The sequence below is a fragment of the Phyllostomus discolor genome, chromosome 11 (genome assembly GCF_004126475.2).
Source record: "Phyllostomus discolor isolate MPI-MPIP mPhyDis1 chromosome 11, mPhyDis1.pri.v3, whole genome shotgun sequence".
Lineage (NCBI taxonomy): Eukaryota > Metazoa > Chordata > Mammalia > Chiroptera > Phyllostomidae > Phyllostomus > Phyllostomus discolor.
Window position 1 is genome coordinate 58,320,824 of NC_040913.2, and position 5,795 is coordinate 58,326,618.

The window sequence follows — 5,795 nt, forward strand, 5'->3', positions numbered from 1 at the left end:
CATATATTATCAACAAGATAGGTAATAACAAGTGTTGGAGAAAATGAACTCTCATTCACTGCTGATGGGAAATCTTACTGATACAGTCACTATGGAATACAGTATGGTGGTTCCTCAAAAAATGAAGACTAGAGTTAGCCAAAAAACTCAAAAATGTTTATTTACAAAGATATTTATACCCCTATGTTCATTGTAGCATCATTCACTGTGGCCAAGACATGCAGACTAAAGTGTCCTTCCATAAAGGTGTGGTACACATACCATGGAATACTGCTCAGACAAAATAAATGCCATTTACTGACAACATGGATGGATCTTGAGAATATTATGCTGATATAATTCAGTAAGAAAAAGGTTAAAAACCATATGATTTCTCTTATATGTGAGATGTTAAAACTGAAACTTAAAGACACAGATTACAGTATGGTGGTTACCAAAGGGGAACAGAGGTGGGGGGGAGTGATGATAATGGGTAAAGGGGGATATATGGTGATTAAAGATGATTTGACTTTGAGTGGTGCACACACAATGGAATATAGAGATCATGTGTCATAGAAATGTACACTTGAAATATATAATCCTATTGACCTATGTCACCCCATATATTTAATAAAAAATAAATCAATACATCTTTGTCCTACTATTCTCAATTCACATAACCTAGGTTTTCTTTTCCATCCAAATGAATTGTTTCTATAAAATTATCATAAAGGCTATTTTACATCCAATGATCCTAAACACACCAGTGAACAGGTTACCCTCAAAGATCTATAGCACTTTAAAGCCTAATTTAACTGGCATATAAAATTAACAGAAGGCTTGGCATTGTGCTTTTTCATACCACTTTTGCTTCTGTCTACATGCTTCTTATTCCAGCTTGTAAACCTAATTTTCTGAAGGACCTGCAATAATTTGAGGGCAGGAAGTTTTTACTAGGTATTCACAAATACATGCTGTTATGCATCTTTCTATATAACAATGCGTACACATCATGGAAACAAATAACATTGGGAAGGCAATGGCATCTATGGCACTAACAGTTGATGCCATGAACATCTTGTACACAGGAGGAGAGAATGGGATAGAAAAGTGGAATAGCACTTGCATATTCTTTAATAAAAATTGTCCTAGAAAATTCAATGTTGATAGTTATCAGCTGCTTTACACATTGTTTTCAATATCAACTTACAAATTCACAGGTACCAGATTAACCATCATAAAATTAGAGAGCCTTTCCATTAAAATGTTGCAGTTTTCATTTTAGAATGAGATATTCTGGAAATAGTTACAACAAAATAAAGTAAATAGCATTCATATAAAAATTGTCTATATGTCCGAAGAGTAAACTGTTCTGGATCTTCCCATAGATCCTGGCTTTCTAATATGACAGTGAATTTTAAGACACAGCACTGTAACTAAAACTTGCAATGCATAACAGGTATCCAGTTATTTTTTATTGTGTATATGTTTATATTAAAGATACTAATTAGGAAAAAATTAGAAGATAACATGGATTTGGTTACTCATATAATCCATCAAATTAGTGAAGAACTTTTTAGATTATAGAATGATTACTATAAATGAGAGGAGCCAAGATCTAGTGGAAATAACACCACCCTGGTAAAAACTTCCTGACCTCAAATTATTGGAGGTCTCTCAGAAAATTAAGTTAACAAGCTGGAATAAGAAGCATGTAGACAGAAGCAAAGGTAGGACACAAAAGCACAATGCCAAGCCTTCTGTTAATTTTATATGCCAGCCAGTAAAATACACATCTTGATTCAACATTTAATTACAGGAGGCATTATACAGCAAAGTTAAAACCCAGTCTCTTGTCCCAACACTGCACAAAACCATGACCTCATGTAAGCTATTTAAACTTTTTGTACTATAGTTTGCTAACTAATAAAATTGGTAGACTACTATTTGATATGTCTTGCCTAATTTATGCTCCCAATAATTTATGAAATAACTATATATGCATGAGGTAAAATTAATCTTATAAAAGCTTATATATTATGCTTATTTTCTTATATGTAGTTATTTGTAATTAAATAACATTCACGGAAAATCGTTTTGTGATTATTTCTAAATTAATACTTACAAATTTCTTTATTCACCTCTGAAGGAATTTTGCTTTCAGATGGATATTAATGGTTAAACCAAGGTTTTCAAGGAGATTATAGCAACTTTTTCTCAATCTAGAACTTTCAAAGGCAGACTCCAAATTCACTGCTGAAAGACTAAGCATTATAGTACGACATTAAAGCAGAAAATATCTTTAAAAATACTTTAAAGTATATTAACTTTTGAGGTTTAGCTAGCTCTAATCCAAAATGTTTTAAACAATTTCGACCAGGTAAACTTACTTTATATAATAACCTCAAAAATTAAGTGAAAATTGACAGGTAATACCACTAACCCATTGCAAAGTGGTCCAAATGAATCCAATTTTAGTAAGAAAAAAGTATGAAGTAAAATTTTTTTGATGGCAGTGGGCTTTATAACCACAGTATTACAGTCATTTAAACTAATAGTACCTAAGAGAAAGGTAAGAGAGTACACTTTTTTAAACTAATAGTAAAAGATGTGGCATTATATTTTATCCTAGGAATTCTTAGCTAAAGTACACTTTGAAGGTAATGGAGGATAAACTAACTTCCCATCAAGGACTGACCATGTAAAATCATAACATATAAAAGTATCAATTTTAAATTTACTGGAGCACAACCATGGAGTATAATTTCAAATCTAGACACTTGTAGAGATCAGAAAAGAGAGAGGGCAAAGCAAGAGTAAGATGATAGGAGGCTCTATAAATAGGATGGGAAGTGAGAAAATATTACCCTGCTTGACATTGAAATAAAGCTCTCTTTATTAATTTTCAGCCCCATGATTTTGGTAAATGTTCTCAAAACTTATTGAGAAGCAAGAATTCAACAAAAAGTTGTTAATTGTTAACTTTATGTCAAAATAACAGAACATGTTTTCCTTGCCTTATTACAGGGCATTTTCATTGCTAAAATGAGCACCCTTTTGATGCTAAAATTAAATATTTTTAATTTTGAATTTGCCACTATATCAGTAAGAATGTTTTGCAAAAATATCTCAATAATTAGAAATTAATAATATTTCTGACTTTTATGTTTCAGAACAGTGACACCTAATAAGCATTGCCATATATACTACTTGAGTTTCAAGAAAAAATTAAGAATGTTTGAAAAACATATAGTTTTGTACTTTATTAAAACACTATTTAGTGTCACTTTGGCAACACATTCAAATTGGAATGATTCAGGGAGGATTAACATGGTCCCTGCCCAAGCATGATATACAAATTCATGAAGCATTCAAAAAAGGTATTATTTACAAGATTGGAACAGTTATTACACATTTGTCATTAACATTATAAACAAAGATATTCATATTTCCTTACTGTTTTTTAACATGTAGAAGCTATTTATAATATTTTATCAACTTGGTTTTAATAATAGCAACACAAAAATAACTAGCATTAATGTAATATGTACAAACAAAGCTTTTGACATATATTCCTTATTTAACCTTCACTTTCACACTATGAGAAAAGAATTATTGCCACCATTTGTTACAGGCTCATCCAGTTTTGAATATTGAGGAAATGGTCAACTAGATCTGTTTTTCAGCAAATGCACTGCCAAACAAATGGTAGTGCAAAGTATAAATCCAAGATTATGAACATAGTCCTAAGCAGACACAACTCCCTGATGTCTCCTTGTCCCTCCCAGAGTTCCATCCTAAGGTGGAAAAGGCAGTCTATATAGAGTGATAGCCTTCCAGATAGAACCTCAAGGGCTGGTGGAGAGGCACTATTCACAATCAAGGACATGCCTGATTTTTATACAAGGGCATACTTATGGGATTAGAATTTTATTATTCTCTTTTCAGTTTTTGTTTTTGCCACTCCATTGAGTCTGCAGCAGTCTTGACCTTGTTCCAGCACAAAGAGGTTAAGCAATTTGTTAAATAGTTTTGTAGCAGCCATCAGCTGAGGAAAAATTTGAATCACTGTTTGACTTCTAATTTCTCACTTCTCCTAGTATTGATTTCAAGTGTATATCTTTTTCCTTGTTTTTCTGCATTGATTTTAAGTTCTAATTTAAAAAATTCCAGGTACCAAAATTAATCCAAATATTTTTTATTCATTTTGTAAAATATAAGATATAAAATACAAGATATTTGAAACATCTTTTCTAACCAAGTTTTTAATTCTAATGGTGTTGTTATGTTAATTTTTTTCTCCATTGGAAACTGTACTTTACAGTTGTCAGAACTAAATGTTATTCTTTAGAGTAAAGAGAAAAAATCTCACCCACAGAGGACTAAAGCTAAAATACAGTGTGAAATGTATTAAACTTTGCTGAAGTATTCTTTTTGTCTGAAAGTATTTTTTATCAGACCATTTAAAAATATTTCCTTAATATTATTGTTACATATTATTTCCCTGCTTCTGTTTCTTGAGTACCACTGCACATGCAGAATTAAGGTTTTAGACTAAAAAAGCAGCATTTAAAATTATTTTTTATCTTTTACAACATGTATTTATTTAGTAAAGTAAGAGAGATTATTAGGATACTTTAAGATGTACAAGTTTTAAAAAGCTAAGAGTTTCTAGAGTTTCATTAACTTTATATAGAAATAAAATGCAAATAAGAAAATAGCTCAAATGATATTGTAATATACATGTAAATAACATTTGACAAGGATGTAAATATATACAAATATATAGATGTAGGTACCTGGAATTTCAACACTCCATATAAAATTGTAGGCAGTTTTTTTTTTAAGATTTTATTTATTTATTTTTTAGAGAGGGATGGGAGAGAGAGAGAGAGAGAGAGAGAGAGACGAGGAGAGACGAGAGAGGCGCTGAGAGAGAAATATCCAATGTGTCGGGTTGCTGGGGTCATGGCCTGCACCCAGGCATGTACCTGAGACACTTTGTTCACCAGCCCACGCTCAATCCACTGAGCTATGCCAGCCAGGGTAAAAGTGTAGGTAGTTTTTAAATGTTCTGTATGAAGACATACTAATTTATGTTTGAAAGATAAAATCTTCATAGAAGTACGAGACCAACCTCATGAAATGCAACAACCTTATATATAAAATTTGATAGAGTTGCAGTCCACTGGATTCCAAAAGCAAGGTTATGTCTGTCTGAATACATTCCAGATCATTGGTCAATGCATGTAATTCTAGACACTTGGCAAGCTCAGGATGAAATATGGAAACATTTGAAGATTAGCATTAAAATTATCCTAATACATACTTCTTTCAAAGTGATCTTCAAAATTTTCCTCTTGCAGAATGCTTCCCTGACAATTTTGGCAAGGAGAATCATCTTTCCTTATTCAAAGTTTGCTGTTAAAAATGTATTTCCTTTTTAAATTTATGTAAAATCTTCACAAAAAATAAAAGTAGTGAGTGAATCAATATTAAAAAGAACAACATGAAAAACAACGACCAACAAATATTTCTTATATAGTAATGGTAGGTGTGTATACCCATTCATGAACCTAGATATGTATGTGCCAACTGGCTTACTTTTTATAATTACACCACAGGCATGGAATGGTGGAGATGGGTAGTGGAATATATCCACAAAGTCTCATAGACAGAGGTCTTTTTGTGTCAAATGAGAAAGATTAGAACCTCACTTGATCAATCTCAGTAAATATGTTAGTGCATGTAACCGTTGTTACACTCATCCATGTTTATAAAAAACTCAGGGGTTTCCTGATTTTGTAGCAGCTGAC

At 31.8% G+C, this 5,795-nt stretch overlaps 1 pseudogene; it reads left to right on the plus strand.

Moving 5' to 3' along the window:
• The first annotated feature begins 3,260 nt into the window (after positions 1–3,260).
• Positions 3,261–3,361, plus strand: LOC114508996 (annotated as a pseudogene).
• Positions 3,362–5,795: the final 2,434 nt, after the last annotated feature.